Consider the following 16,094-nt stretch of genomic DNA (forward strand, 5'->3'; position numbering starts at 1 on the left):
ATGCAGCGTAGTTTTACAAAAAATTCTCTGTGCTCTGCCTATCGATCCCACGAACACGTCACAATCACTGATATTTTTACTGTCTTGTTATACCTTTTGTAGCATGTCATATAGTTGGAATAATACAGCACATAGCCTTTTCAGATTGGCTTCTTTCACTTAGTAATATGCACTTATGGTTCTTCCATGGAGTCGGTGAATTTTTATCTTTGATTTCCTGGGACCTAAGATAGTTCTGATCACAGAACAGATACTAAATAAGTTCTAGTTGCATTAAATCTATAATCTGTTTTAATTGTATAATTATTTGTACCTTCTTTTCTTTGTAAAAGCATTATTCTGTAATTCTCTGACTTCTATTATTTTAAAAGAAAAAAGAGTATCAAGCAAAAAGGACTTAAGAGTCCATTTTGTCTGTTTTACTCTTTTATGCATAATGTTAAAAGATGAAGAGTCGTATTTTCCTCATGCATTTCTGAGATTTACAAATACACATTTATACTTTCCTTTGAATTAGAAAGAGTATGTGTCCATTTCAATGGTAACAAACCAAATGACCATGCCCTTCTATTTATGTCAAAGACAAGAGTATTCTGACTTCTTACATACACAGGAGTGCTTGGCTAATCCTACTTATCGACACTGATGATTTGTATCCCCATCCTTCATTGCCATGTGAATCCATGTTGATTGCCTGAAAGCATCTAAGCCATTATTTCTCAGATATTGGTGTACATCAGATTCACTAAGAGTGCTCATTAAGGTTAACATTCCCTGGCCACGCTCAGCAGACCTCTGTGAAAACCAGTGATATGCATATTTAACAAGCATCTCAGGTGATCCTGATGCAGATGGGGTTGGGGTCTGCTTTCGGGAACAGAAGCATGGAACTCCATATACAAATGCTTGCGAGCAGGCGGCTGGGTAGCAGCTACAAGAAACCTCTTAGTGAAAGTAATGAGATTGATCATCTGTTAAACTTAATGCTCTATTCTAAATGAAAATTACAGAAGCAAACCTAATTGATTTCTATGTGTTAATTAACAGGAGGAAAATAATCAAAATGTCTACCACCAATCTACAGGATGGTTTGTACTTAAGGAGAAAATGGCTCTTTTATTAGTGTAGTTACATTCTTTGGGGGAGGAAAATTTTCAAGCGTCTGAAACTTGAGAGAAAATTGCTTTCTGTAAAAGTAGGTTAGAAATCTTGAGAACTTGTTCAAATCTGCAAAGTTCTGATATATCATTTTTTCTCATCAGACTAGAAATATACTTACTTTGCCAGGAAACTAGCAATTGCATTTAAACCTCTCTGTAGGTATCTGAAAAGTTCATATGGCTGAGACATTAACTGGAAGCCAAGTGACAAAGCTGTTTTTGTTACTTCCTTCGCCAGCCCCATTCCCTTGCTCATCACAGACTCAGACACACACATGTAGGTGACTTCATTCTTACTGTCTGATGTTCTTTTAACAATTATTTGAGCTGGTGAGATAATCTTGACATGCTTAATCTCTACTCCTATTTAAACCGATAGATAATAATAAAATCATGTTCTGGATTAAGGGGAAATAATTGATAATTCATTAGCTCATAATGGCAACAAAGTATATTGTGACTTTTTAATGGCAGCACATCATTACCAAGGCTCTTTGTAATAAGGACCAGAGACAAGAAAATGGTCCCAGGGCTTTCAAAAAGTATGGCTATGTTTACCTTTCTTCTTGAATATAAAAATGCTGTAGAATCTTTGAAAATGTATAATCAATGAGAAGTCAAGAAATTGCCTAAAGCCCCATGATACAGTAACCAAGCAGAGACTAACTTGGACTAACTTTGGACAAAAATACAAGAAAGTGAATACACTGAACCTTGCCAAACAGAGAAATTTCAATTTTAATCAAAATTAAAAGTTCTAAAATTGGCTTCTGACTAATAGGAGTGCCAGGAATATTTTGTAGCAAATGGACTCCAGACACTTGTGAGGTGGTTAGAAACACTGCTATCTTTAAGCACATGCCAGCCAAGAGCATCGCAGGGTCAGTATCAAACCTTTTCCGCAGGAAGGACATTTCTTCCACTATCAGGCCCTCTCTCTAAACTTCTGAATGTGAATTTCCCAAAGAAAGGGGAAAAGATATAAACAGAGATGAGAATACAACGCATTTAAATTTTCCAAATGCATAGTTAGTAAGGAAAGTATTTTGTATGGAGACATAGGAGAAGAAAAAAATGAGAGTCTAGAAGTATTTGCAAGAATATTTTACATTTTAATAATTCCTAATTCATTACCAGTAACCTCTCTCCCACCACTGGGACTAGAGTTGAATAAAAGGCTTATTTTACAGCAGAGCCACAATTCTTATCAGGTTGGTCTCCACAAAAACATCTTGTCACCTCTCATCTTCACACAGTTGGGCAGCAAATGGTTAATAAAACCTAACATTTGTAAGGAACCGTGCCAGCCCTGTTCAGATTTCAGAAATATTTCAGAATAATCCCTACCATTATAGAACTTAAGTGTTCTACTGGAGAGGGAAGAGAAAATGAGCCAATCCCAGTAAAGTAAAAAGAAAGTTCTGGGGTGGTCACCAGAAGATACACCTCATATTTGTTTAGCAGAAGATAAGAGAAGTTTTCTCTGAGGAGGTGGCACTGAAGTCAGATGCACAGAACAGAAAAGATTCAGATCCACAAAGATGAGGAGGAAGACAAACTGGAAGAGGCTATCTGCTTGAGGAAAGCAAAGTAACAGGAAAGTGTGGTAGGGGCAGTGAGCAGATTTTCTGGAGGGTAGGGTATGCAAAAAGAGAGAAAGAAAAAACTAGCATGGTAGAGAGTAATTAAATAGATTGAGCACTCATCTTTAAAACCAGGCTAAGGAGTTTGAGCTTTAGGAAAGATGCAGAAACAGGAAAGGATAAAACAATCCCTGAGCACTTGTGATGTCCCAGGTACTGAGCTAGAGGCTGTGCAAAAAATTACAGCGCTAAACATCAGCACAGAATGAGAATTAGCCTTGAAAATGCTCGCATAGCACTAGCTACATTGTGTTGGGGAAGTTTGAGAGCTATGGAATCCGTGGCAGGGACACTGAACAAAAGCCTGTTTCTGAAATAAAGGAAAGTCTTTATCCACGTGGCATCAGTGAGCAGAGGAAAATGGAGGAATATTTTTTCATGCTGTTTGACCATGCCATTTTGATACAGTAAATATTTTCACATCAATACGTTCACCTTGAGGACATTCTGAACACCAGTATTATCAGAATATCTAACAACTGGAAGATTTTCAAAGGGAAAGAGGTCTCCAGAGCATAACTCTTTAAGCCACCTTAATTCCTTGATCAATTTTATAAATAGAGAAGATAAACTGCTCCTAATTTTTTCACTTTTATTCTTATGTCACTGAAATTGTCTTAAGATAAATTATTTTTCCCCAGACAGAGTTTCAAACTAATTATTGATCTATCAATCATTATTTTTGGATGTTTGCTTGGTTTTAGTTTTTCTGTTTTGTTTTCAATAAAAATTTTACCCTTTCAGATTCTCTTAATGTGAGTTTTCTATTGTGGCCAGTAATTCTACCAAGTTCAACTTACCCAGGTCACATTTTTAAGGATCAAAAAAATTGTATTGAGAAGATTTGATTTTTCCATCTATTTGTTAGAAATATAAAAATTTACCATTTACCTCTTAGCACTGGCTAATTTTATTTTCCATTAGTTACTCTACTGAGAATGTTTGTTATGATTTATAAGAATAGATTGATGGTTTGTATTATTTCTCTGGTAATAAATTACAAATTTGTGAGGGAAAAAATCATTGGCATTGCCAAATTGTCAAAATCTTTTAAAAGCTCAGAAATCTCATTTCAAAAATGTCCATGGGTTCTCTTCTCCTCAAATGTAATGCTATTGGTCCCAATGCTCTTGATCTCTTACAGATTAGGCAAAAAGAGTGGGATCTAAATGACAGGTTTGAAACGGAAAGATCAAAATATTTCATTCCAATGTGAAAAACACTGATACTGCTCAGGTGAGGGGACTTATAGCTAGCTGGCTGGATGAAGTTGGGAAGAAGAAAAATGAATAAAAATTGAACTCACAGTTTTGAGACTGGGCGGCATGTAGACTACTAATGGCATTAAAGAAATCAGGAATTCTTTATGATAAAATCTTGAATGGCTTGAATGATAAAACTGTGGGCTTTGCTTCTGACATATTATATTCTCTTGTTTTTGACATATTATTTTCTTGGTGTCAGAAGTTACACCTTAGAGGTACCAAACTGGAACTCAGGTGAGCAGTCAAGGTTGGAAATAACATGGGAGTTACAGATCCAGAGTTGACACACAAAGAATCGCTAGTGAATGAAACACTCAAGGAAGAGAGTGTAGCAAGAGAAGGGGGATGAGCACAGAATTTTAGAGTCAGAGGAAAGGAATGAAAGCTAGTGAGGACAATGAAGGGAGCATGGTCAAAAGTGATGGAGGGAGAGCCAGGGAAATGTGTAATGATGGAACCCAAGGAGGAAGAAAGTTTCAAGAAGACAGAAAGGAGCAACGGTAAACGATGTGGGATTCATCCCTTTATTCATTCAATAGCAGTAAATCACAGCTATGACCTGGGAATTTTGGTAGCTGATGGGAAGAGACAGTTTCAGCCCTCAAGGAATTCAAAGAACAGACAATCAAATACAGGAAGATAAGTATCATTGTACAGGAACACACAGAGAAGTTAAGGACTATCAAAGAATTTAGTTACAAGTCTGTGGACAGTAAAATGCTATACATAGAAGACTGTTATTATTTTTTTTATTAATAAAAGCTGAGAAAAGCCTTCTGGATTTCAAGTCAAGGATTTCATCACTGACATTTAAATAATAGTTTTTTAGTTAAATGGTGTCTTCTTCCATGTCTGTTAAGCTTTTAGTAACCCATGGAAAATCTATAATTTTATAAATATAATTTAAATTTTGAACTGAAGCTAGTGCTTCCTGAATTGCACTACAGCAAAAGGGCAAAAGAACAAATGATTCTCTTAGAGCTCATCTATATTGATAATCTTTGTCCTAAAGACTAAGAACTATGGTACCCAGTCATGAGACCAACTAAATGCTTACTTAATTCCAGAATCATTGGTTTTCACATAGCTTCCAAACTTAGAAGTTCTGCCCCCAGTGACATTGTTCTAGCCCTTAAATGTTCTTTCTCAAGGAAATGCTACAGAACACTAATGATTACTGATTGGAAGAAACAGTAAGAGCTCTATTGAACTACGTCTCAAAGGAAAATATGTAATGAAGACACTTATAAAAATAGGCATTGAGTGTTTATGTAAAATAGCACTTTTGCATTTTATAAAATGAACTTTATATTAATATGTTGGCATGTTATTCCAGGTAATTTTTAGTGAGTTCAACTTTTGAGGTTTGACTGATGAAAGACATACAAGATTCAGTTTGGGACAGTTATTCTCAGCCGGTTAGGATGGGTAGAGGAAGAGGTGGAAGAGTAACCAGAGTGATGGGTGGAGTGCTAGTAAAATCCAAGGTTTAATGAGAAGGCTCACAGCTGAAGAAAAGAGTATACTGCAGGTCAGTAGCACACTAGGTCACACAAGCTAGGTTAATGGTTCTGAGAAAGCATAAGATCGGAGCAGAGGGGTCCTAGTATGAAGGAGAGTTCTGAGTGACCCATTATTTTTCTCCTGCTGATTGGAGACTTTCATCTTGGACATGGTGCTCTCTCATCTAGCATTGTCCTAAATGAGATTTTTGTAGCCAAAAATAAATTACTTATCATTTAAATCTCAAGCTTCCAGACATTCCACCTATTCTATGAAGGGCTCTTCATTTAGTCCTTCCACAAACAGGCCAAGCCCTAGACAAGCTTGAGGTTCATCATGGAGGTCCTTAAAGTCTCCAAAGAGCTGGAAGGATGGACCTTAAGCTCCCCAAGAGTAGAAATTCCATTCACAGTGATTGAAGCACCCTTCAAGACCAGAATGGAGTCTCCTGCAATGTGGCCTCATGTTCTCAAAGTTGATCGTTTTCTCCATCAGTCATTGGTCAGTTAATCATCTTCTTAAACATCTACTTAAACATACTTCTCAAGTATCTACTACATTTTTGCATTTACCTTCTAGCTCTTGCATTATCTTTGCATCTTGGCTGTCTCAATATAATCAAAGAAAGGTGCCTTAAATTTGACTTTGCCTTTCCTTTTGTGTGTGGTCCAGGGCTTTGCATTTAGTAAATATTCCATTGATACCCAAAGATTTCATTTTAAGTCACTAACATAATATCTAACAGAAGTCCCTATGTTCTCTGATTCTCAACCTAGTTCAATTATTATGAGAGAACTGGATCTCAGCAAACCTTGTGGTTTTCTTTGGCTTCTAATCCTAGAAAATATACATGAAATAAACACACAGCTTTTAAGCACAGTGAAGACACTATGGAATTTACTCTCTCAGTCAGTTATTCGGTCAGGAATCACAGCCTAATTTTGATTTAATAAAAGATTGACGTTTGTATCAATCAGAACAATGGAGCAAGCTACCTAATCAGCAGGTGGCTTCCTGTTCATTTATTCCTTTATTCAACAAACAACTATGAAGGAACTACTGACTGATACAGTAAGTGACTCTCTTCTACTTTCTTCCTGAGAAAAGTAGTTCAAGCACAAAATCTTAGGGAAGGGAAGAAAAGTGTATTATTTTCCTACTGTTGCTTAACAAATTACCGCAAACACAGTGGCTGAAAACCACACGAATTTATTCTCACAGTTCTGGAGTTCAGAAGTCTGAAATGCTTCTCACTTAACTAAAGTCAAGGCATTGGCAGGGCTGTGTTACTTTTGAAGGCTCTAGAGGAGAATCTATTTTATTGCCCTTTTCCAGCTTCTACAGGCTGCCCACGTTCCTTGTGTTCTGGCCTCCGTCCACCTTCACAGCCAGCAGTGGAAGACTGTGTCCCTCTCATATCAAATCACTCTGACCTCTGCTTCTATCATCACCTCCTTCTCCTTCATATACCACATTATCTTCTCTGACTTTGAGTCCTCTTCTCTCTCTCTCTCTCTTCTTCTTTTTGAGGACATTGGTCCTACACAGATAATCCTGGATAATCTCTCCTATTGCAAGGACAGCCAATTAACAATGTTAATTTTATCTGCACCTTAATTCTTCTCTTGCCTTAGAGCATAACACATTCAAAGTTTCTGGGGATGAAGACATGGACATCTTTAGAACATTATTCTGCCAACCACAAGAAAAAAAGAGAAACTTACATGTATTGCATCCTAGTTAGATCAGCACGGTTTCAGGTGTTTTTAAATTCAGTTTATATACAGAAAAGTCTAGTAAAAATTCCATTTTTTACTAAAAGTTAGTAAAAAATTTCCATTTTTGCAGATGAGTTAAAAACTAAAGTGCACAGAGATTAAGTCACTTGCCATGGATCACGTAACTATCAAGTAGTAGAATCTGGATTGAGACCCAAGTCCATTGAGATTGAGACTCCAACATCCATACTCTCTCTCTGCCATGTCCAGATCATTTTAAATACAGGCACATGAAAAGATGCTCAACATCGCTAATTATTAGAGAAATGCAGATCAAAAGTACAGTGAGGCATCAACTCACACCTGTCAGAATGGCCATCATCAAAAAATCTACAAATAATAAATGCTGGAAGAATGTGGAGAAAAGGGAACCCTCCTACACTGTTGGTGGAATGTAAATTGGTGCAACCACTATGGAAACTGGTGTGGAGTTTCCTCAAAAAACTAAAAATAGAATTACCATATGATCCAGCAATCCTACCCCTGGGCATATATCTGGAAAAGACTTTTGTTCAGCTCTATTTGCAATAGCCAAGACATGGAAGCAACGTAAGTGTCCACCTACAGTTGAATGGATAAAGAAGATGTGATACATCGTATATATGTGTGTGTATATATATATATATATATATATATATATATACACACACACACACACACACACACAATGGAATATTACTCAGCCATAAAAAAGAATGAAATAACGCTATTTGCAGCAACAGGAATGGACCTAAAGATTCTAGAGATTATCATACTAAGTGATGTAAGTCAGACAAAGAAAGACAAATATCATATGATGTTACTTATGTGTGGAATCCAAAACAAAATGATACAAATGAACTTATTTACAAAACGGAAATAGAGTCACAGACGTAGAAAACAAACTTATGGTTACCAAAGGGGAACAGAAGGGGAGGATAAATTAGGAGTTGGGGATTAACAGATACACACTACTGTGTATAAAACAGATAAACAAGGACCTACTGTATAGCACAGGGAACTATACTCAATATCTTGTAATCATCTATAATGGAAAAGAATCTGAAAAAGAATATATATATACACCAGTCCCCAAACTTTTTGGCATGAGGGACTCGTTTCATGGAAGACAATTTTTCAATGGACAGTGTGCAGGCAGGGTGGGTGGGAGATGGTTTCAGGATGATTCAAGCTCATTACATTTATTGTGCACTTTATTTCTATTATCATTACTTTGTAATATGTAATGAAATAATTATACAACTCACCATAATGCAGAATCAGTGGAATCCCTGAGCTTGTTTTCCTGCAACTAAATTGTCCCATCTGAGGGTGATGGGAGACAGTGACACCCGAAGTGGTTTGCTTACGTCCAGTCTACTCCGTAATCTTGTTTTGGTTGCTGTCACTGAAGAAAACCCTGCTTCACAAAGATAGGATGTTTGAAATGGAAGCAGGCTTTTCAGTGCTTTTGTGGCCACCTCAGGATACTCCGCCTTGACTTTACATAACATATGGAGACTTGAAGTTGTCTCAAACATACTTTTAAGGCCATTGTCATTTGCAATCTCAAGCAGTTGATCCTCTTCTAGCACGGACAAAGTCAGTTCACCTGGCTTATTCACAAATGGGTCACGGATCCTTTCCTTCCCAGTTCGGGAGTCTTCCGTGGTTGGGAAGTAATGCTCAAACTCTTCTGAAAGCTGAGCTAGTTGGTCATGCACTAGTTGGGAGAAAGAAGGTCCTGGCTCAGTCTCTTTCAAAATCTCTGTTAATGTTTGAAACATGTCAAAAATTCCAATGTTCACTCGTCGCCCCCGTAATTCCAGTTTGGCTTTGAATGCAGCAAATTTATCTGCTGACTTGAACACAGTTGCCATTCTCCCCTGAAGTGACAGATTGAGCTCATTGAGCAGGTTGAATATGTCACACAAGTAAGCAAGTTTTGCGACCCATTCTGAGTCACTGAAATGTGCTGCCAGTGGTGACTGTTTTTCTAAAAGAAATCTCTGGAGCAGCTCTCGTAACTCTGCTTAAAATCTCTGGCCAGTGATCTACCTTTAGAAAGCCTTTTCACTTCTGTGTATAAGAGAAGACGTGTGTGCTCTGCGTCCATCTCCTCACAGAGCTGCGTGAACAGACGTGAGTTAAGGACATGTACTTTAATGTGGTTGATAATTTTAATCACATCCTGCAAAATGTTGTTAAGTTCAGGTGACGTTTTTCAGCTAGCCAGCATTTCTCTATGGATGACACAGTGTGTAGACTCACATTCAGAAGCGACCTCTTTGACCCGAGCAGTAAAACCAGAAAGCCGTCCAGTCATGGCAGCCACTCTGTCCGTGCATATACTGACACAAAATGACCAATTCAGTTTTCCTGATATGTAGTCATTCAAAGACTTGAATAGTTCTGCAGCTGTGGTGTAGGTTGGCAACAAAAGCGCACATAGCATATCCTCATGCCCATTATCCTGAAAAATATAACGCACAAAAACAAGCATTGTTGCCTTGTTGTCAACATCGGTAGACTCGTCAACCTGGATTGCGTACCACAGTGACTCATTAATCCTCTCTAACAATTGTGCCTCAATGTCCTCTGCTATTTCATCAATTCTTCTAGTTATGGTGCTAGCCAAAAGAGGAGCACGTGCCACCTTTTGAACTGCAGCCTCTCCTAAAAGTTCACGACAAATGTCCTTAGCAGCAGACAGGGTCAACTCTTCACCAACAGTAAAGGGCTTCTTAGCTTTAGCAATGCAGTTAGCCACTAAGCATGATGCTCTCAGTGCAGACACATTTGATGAAGTGGTGGCCTTCAGTAATTGCTTCTGTTCTTTGTGTTCACATTTTTTTCTTTTATTTATTTATTTATGGCTGTGTTGGGTCTTCGTTTCTGTGCGAGGGCTTTCTCTAGTTGTGGCAAGCGGGGGCCACTCTTCATCGCGGCGCGCGGGCCTCTCACTATCGCGGCCTCTCCTGTTGCGGAGCACAGGCTCCAGACGCGAAGGCTCAGTAATTGTGGCTCACGGGCCCAGTTGCTCTGCGGCATGTGGGATCTTCCCAGACCAGGGCTCGAACCCGTGTCCCCTGCACTGGCAGGCAGATTTTCAGCCACTGCGCCACCAGGGAAGCCCCACATTTTTTTCTTTTGAAAAACTCCAAAGGCTTGTCTTTTAATGCAGGCTTGGTCTGCACGCGGTGAAGCAGTTTTGAAGGTTTCATGGCTTCATTGCATATTATACAAAGGGGTCTTGGAGAATGTGAATCATCTGCTGCAATGAACCTGTAATTTTTTTTTTAATTTATTTATTTATTTTTGGCTGTGTTGGGTCTTCGTTTCTGTGCGAGGGCTTTCTCCAGTTGCGGCAAGCGGGGGCCACTCTTCATCGCAGTGCGCGGGCCTCTCACTGTCGCGGCCTCTCTTGTTGCAGAGCACAGGCTCCAGACGTGCAGGCTCAGTAGTTGTGGCTCACGGGCCCAGTTGCTCCGCGGCATGTGGGATCTTCCCAGACCAGGGCTCGAACCCGCATCCCCTGCATTGGCAGGCAGATTCTCAACCACTGCGCCACCAGGGAAGCCCTGAACCTGTAATTTAAGTAAGACTCTTGGTATTTTCTTTTAAATGCAGCTTTCTTTCTGTTGGCAGTCTTAGAGTCTTCTGTAATCTCATCATTGGGTCTTTCCCCCTTTTCAAAGAGACTCTCTAGCAACGTTTGTTTTTTACTTATTTTGGCTAGTGGTAGCTTGTGGGCTTCCCAAAACTGTGACTGAGACAAGTGTACAGTGTGGGAAGGAGGCATGGACACAGTGGTAAATAAAATAATGGGCGGGCCTCACGCAGACTAAAATAAGTGTCAGATTCTGACTTAAAGCCTGCCACCAGCTGCAGCTATACAATTGAAGTGCATCAACTCACTTGCCACTATAAAGCCTGCCACCAGATGCAGCTAAATTGTCACTTGCCACTCACTGGTAGGGTTTTGATATGAGTCTGCAAGCAATTGATTTATTATGGTCTCTGTGCAGTCAGACCTCTCTGCTAATGATGATCTGTATTTGCAGCTGCTCCCCAGTGCTACCATCACCTCCTCAGCTCCACCTCAGATCATCAGGCATTAGATTCTCATAAGGTGTGCACAACCTAGATGCCTCCCATGCGCAGTACACAGTAGTAGGGTTCGTGCTCCTATGCGAATCTAATGCTGCCGCCCACAGACAAGTACTGGTCCGTGGCCCAGGGGTTGGGGACCCATATATATATATATATATATATATATATATATATATATATATATATATATATATATATATATATATATATATATATATATATATATATATATATATATATATAAAACTGAATCACTTTGCTGTACACCTGAAACTAACACAACATTATATATCAACTATACTTCAATTTTTTTAAAAAAAGAAAACTAACACATCCACATTTGTATTCCTAAATCAAACAAACAGAAACTGGATATTGCCAAAAATCTATATCCTAGGTTGAGTGAGAGGTACTATTAAATGACTTACAACTGAATTCTGAGTAACTGACTTATCATTAAGCAGAGATATAGTTTCTACCTTCAAAGAAATTACAATCTAGGTTAATAAGATATGTAAAGAAAATTAATAGTATGAAAGAGTGATTAATAAGTGTTCAACCCAAATGCTAAGGGCTTGAGAATTTCAGAGGATAAATAGTCTACGTATAGCAGTTTTGCTCATGGATGATTTGATCTGGATTTGGAAATATGGGAAGACTTTCTATAGCTGGGGTGGGAGGACACAGATGAAGTGAGCTAAGGCCTGGCAAGCACAATGACACACTTAGGGGCTCTGAATAGACCAACCACTATCCAACAAATGGTGATTGAACAATTATTAATGTACCAGTCACCGACCAGGAAGGAAGGAGAGAAAGGTAAAATGGCAAACACGACTATAAAGACTGGACTTCTAGGCAAAAGAATAAATGGGGAGGAAACATACTGAACATAAAGTTTCAATAAGTGTTTTGGAGATAGTGTGTGGGATCTGGAAGAGAAGAGATGAGCTAAGAAGCCTTTGCAATGAGCCAAGAATAACATGGTGGTGAGGACCTGAACAAGACTGAAGTAATAGGCAAGAAACTGTGGATGGGTGAGTGAGGCAGTGCAAGGGAGACATTACAGAGGGAGGTCCATGAGGATCCCAACTCCTCAGCCTAAGAAAGTACAGAGAAGATCCTATTAACATTAAAAGTTCAGGCACTTGAACTGACCTGTGGTAATGTAAGAGGGTGTGTTGGATTTAAAGTCAGAATGGCATCAAATGGAAAGGTTCTGGCTGCAAACAGAGACGTGGGATTAAACCAGGATCAAAGCTATTTAATCCTCATAGTCATGTGCATTGAGGTCAATATACATCAGAATTTCAAAACCTCAACACTATTGACATTTGGGGTCAGAAAGTGTTTGTTGTGAGGGGCTGTCCTCTGCCACTAGATGCCTTGGCAACTCCCCCCTCCAACCATGATTATCAAAAATGGGTTTGGGGGCTTCCCTGGTGGCGCAGTGGTTGAGAATCTGCCTGCTAATGCAGGGGACACGGGTTCGAGCCCTGGTCTGGGAAGATCCCACATGCCGCGGAGCAACTAGGCCCGTGAGCCACAGCTACTGAGCCTGCGCGTCTGGAGCCTGTGCTCCGCAACAAGAGAGGCCGCGATAGTGAGAGGCCCGCGCACCGCGATGAAGAGTGGCCCCCGCTTGCCGCAACTAGAGAAAGCCCTCGCACAGAAACGAAGACCCAACACAGCCATAAATAAATAATAAATAAATAAAAATTTTTTAAAAAATGGGTTTGGATATTGTCAAAGTCCCCTGGGGAAAAAATTGCCACCCGTGGAGAACCTTCATATAGAGAGCTCCAAAAAAAAGGAAGGAGAAACTATAAAAAGAAAGGGAAGCATAGGGGCAGCATTGGCTGGGGAGGTGGTAGTGGGTAGATCAATAATTTAGGAGTCAAAACTCCAAGTGCCTTCAGGAGCCAGGCTGGTCAAGGACAGGATAGAAGCGAGCTGAAAGGACTGGGGGGTTTTGGTGGCCTGTCTGAAGGGAGAACCACACAAGTCTCAGCCTGAGTGCTGTCACGAGGAAGAGCAAGCCCAGTGCTCAGAGGTCTTCCAGCTTTGGAAGAGAGGTTAGAAATGGAGATATTTATGTGAAATATCAAGATCTGCTCTTGCATCTTGGCCACTAATTAAACTTTTCATAGAGTGAGTCAAACAAAATCTGGCCTCAAGCCAGAACTGGCTTAAGAGCAGAGTATCCCCAACTTGGTGGAGAGGCCCAAAAGCTATCAGAGGAGCATCAGCGTGTGACACGGGGCCGACAGGCATTGACATTTCATCTGACATTGGCATTTCATCCACCAGGTAGCTGGGAGTTAGGCTGGCCTCTGTGGTTTTGGAAAATGGGGAGCATGATGGGTTGAAATGTGCCCCCTCAAAATTCATATGTTATAGCCCTAACCCCGCCAGTGCCTCAGAATGTATCTTTGGAGACAAGGACTTTAAAGAAGTGATGAAGTTAAATGAGGCCATTAGGGTGGGCCATAACCTGATCTAACCGGTGTCCTCATATGAAGGGGAAATTTGGACACAGACAAGTACAGAGGAAAGACCATGTGAGGACACAGCAAGAAGGCAGCCAATGACAAGCCAAGGAGAGAGGCCAGAGGGGAAACCAACCCTGCTAGTACCTTGATCTTGGACTTCCAAGGCTCCAGAACGGTGAGAAAATACATTTCTGTTGTTCAAGCCACCCAGTCTGTGGTATCTTATTACATCTCTAGGACTTGAATACAGGGAATAACAACCAGCCTCCCCTCTGGCTTTTAACAAATTGAGAGGGGATTTCCTTCTCACAGGCCAGTAAGGAGAGAGTGGGCATTATAAAGAGTAGTGAAAGCCATAGCCAATTCGCCCGTGAAACTTGATGATAAAGGGAACCCGTAGGAATAGAGTGCTAGCCAGGACCCATGTTCACTGACCTACTCATATACGCCGCATTTCTGGAGCCCATACAACACACCTAAGACCTGTCTGCTTCAACAGCCCCACCCTCCTCCCTGAATACTGCTCTGTTTCAGCTGCCTGGTCTTCTTCTGCTGCTGCTTCTGGGGCCTCCTGGATTTGATGCTTCTACTAACTCTTCTCCTGGAATTCAGGCCACAGCTCTCCTGCATGGATCTACCAGTACTGACAACTCCCTTCATCTTGGGTGAGGGCTTCTAGGCAATTCTCTTGTCCAGACCCAAGGTCAGTTCTTGGTTAAGCCAGTCCAGCTCCCCTTCTCCCAGACAAGATTGGAGGGTTCAGAAACCTGGAGGAGGAGCATTCAAAGGAAGAGTGTGTGTGTGGGCACACGTGGGGGTGTGTGTCATGTCATAGGGTACCCCAGGTATGTGTAAAGACTTGTCTTTGGAGGACAAGCTGAATTTGAGGGAGAACCCCGAAAGGGAATGGGCAGGGTGAGATCAAGGCACAGGTAAGAGCTTTGATCTAATGAGCCCCTATGTTGAAAGAAGATGAAGGGGAGAGGAGAGAGAAAACAAGATGGGAGTCTTAGCTCTAAAGTTCAACTGGATTTACTGTGAGTAAGCTGACAGTCAATGGAGGGACCAGGGCTAGAAAGAGAGCTAGAGGTTGTGTCCAAGCCTAGATGGAGCAGGGAATTAAGCACAGCCAGAGGGAGGCAGGTGAAGACATTTCCTAAGCAGTGTCAAAGGTCAGCTTGTCCAAAGGTCTATGACAAATGGCAGTTAACAGCCGTGCTTTAGCTTCTGGGATGAAAGGCCAAAACTGTATCCATTCCTGCCCCGGCGCCCTCTCCCTAGAGCCACCCACCAGGTCATGTTTATCACAGCATCAAATACTAGTGCCTTTATTACGTTAGAGAAGAATCACGAGGGCAAATAGAACTACCATACGACCCAGCAATCCCACTACTGGGCATACACCCTGAGAAAACCATAATTCAAAAAGAGTCATGTACCAAAATGTTCATTGCAGCTCTATTTACAATAGCCAGGACATGGAAGCAACCTAAGTGTCCATCAACAGATGAATGGATACAATGGAATATTACTAAGCCATAAAAAGAAATGAAATGGAGGTATTTGTAGTGAGGTGGATGGAGTTAGAGTCTGTCATACAGAGTGAAGTAAGTCAGAAAGAGAAAAACAAATACAGTATGCTAACACATATATATGGAATCTAAGGAAAAAAAAAAAAAAAAGGTCCTGAAGAACCTAGTGGCAAGACGGGAATAAAGACACAGACCTACTAGAGAATGGACTTGAGGATATGGGGAGGGGGAGGGGTAAGATGTGACAGGGTGAGAGAGTGGCATGGACATATATACACTACCAAATGTAAAACAGATAGCTAGTGGGAAGCAGCCGCATAGCACAGGGAGATCAGCTTGGTGCTTTGTGACCACCTAGAAGGGTGGGATAGGGAGGGTGGGAGGGAGAGAGACGCAAGAGGGAAGAGATACGGGAACATATGTATATGTATAACTGATTCACTTTGTTATAAAGCAGAAACTAACAAACCATTGTAAAGCAATTATACTCCAATAAAGATGTTTAAAAAAAAAAAAGAATCACGTGGGCATTTACTAAGCAACTACAATTAAGCACACAATCGAGAGATATTGCAAAAGGGGATCTTTATTTAGGATACTAATCCTTTGTTTTAAACTTAGAAATTATC

The sequence above is a fragment of the Balaenoptera musculus genome, chromosome 7, assembly GCF_009873245.2.
Source record: "Balaenoptera musculus isolate JJ_BM4_2016_0621 chromosome 7, mBalMus1.pri.v3, whole genome shotgun sequence".
Lineage (NCBI taxonomy): Eukaryota > Metazoa > Chordata > Mammalia > Artiodactyla > Balaenopteridae > Balaenoptera > Balaenoptera musculus.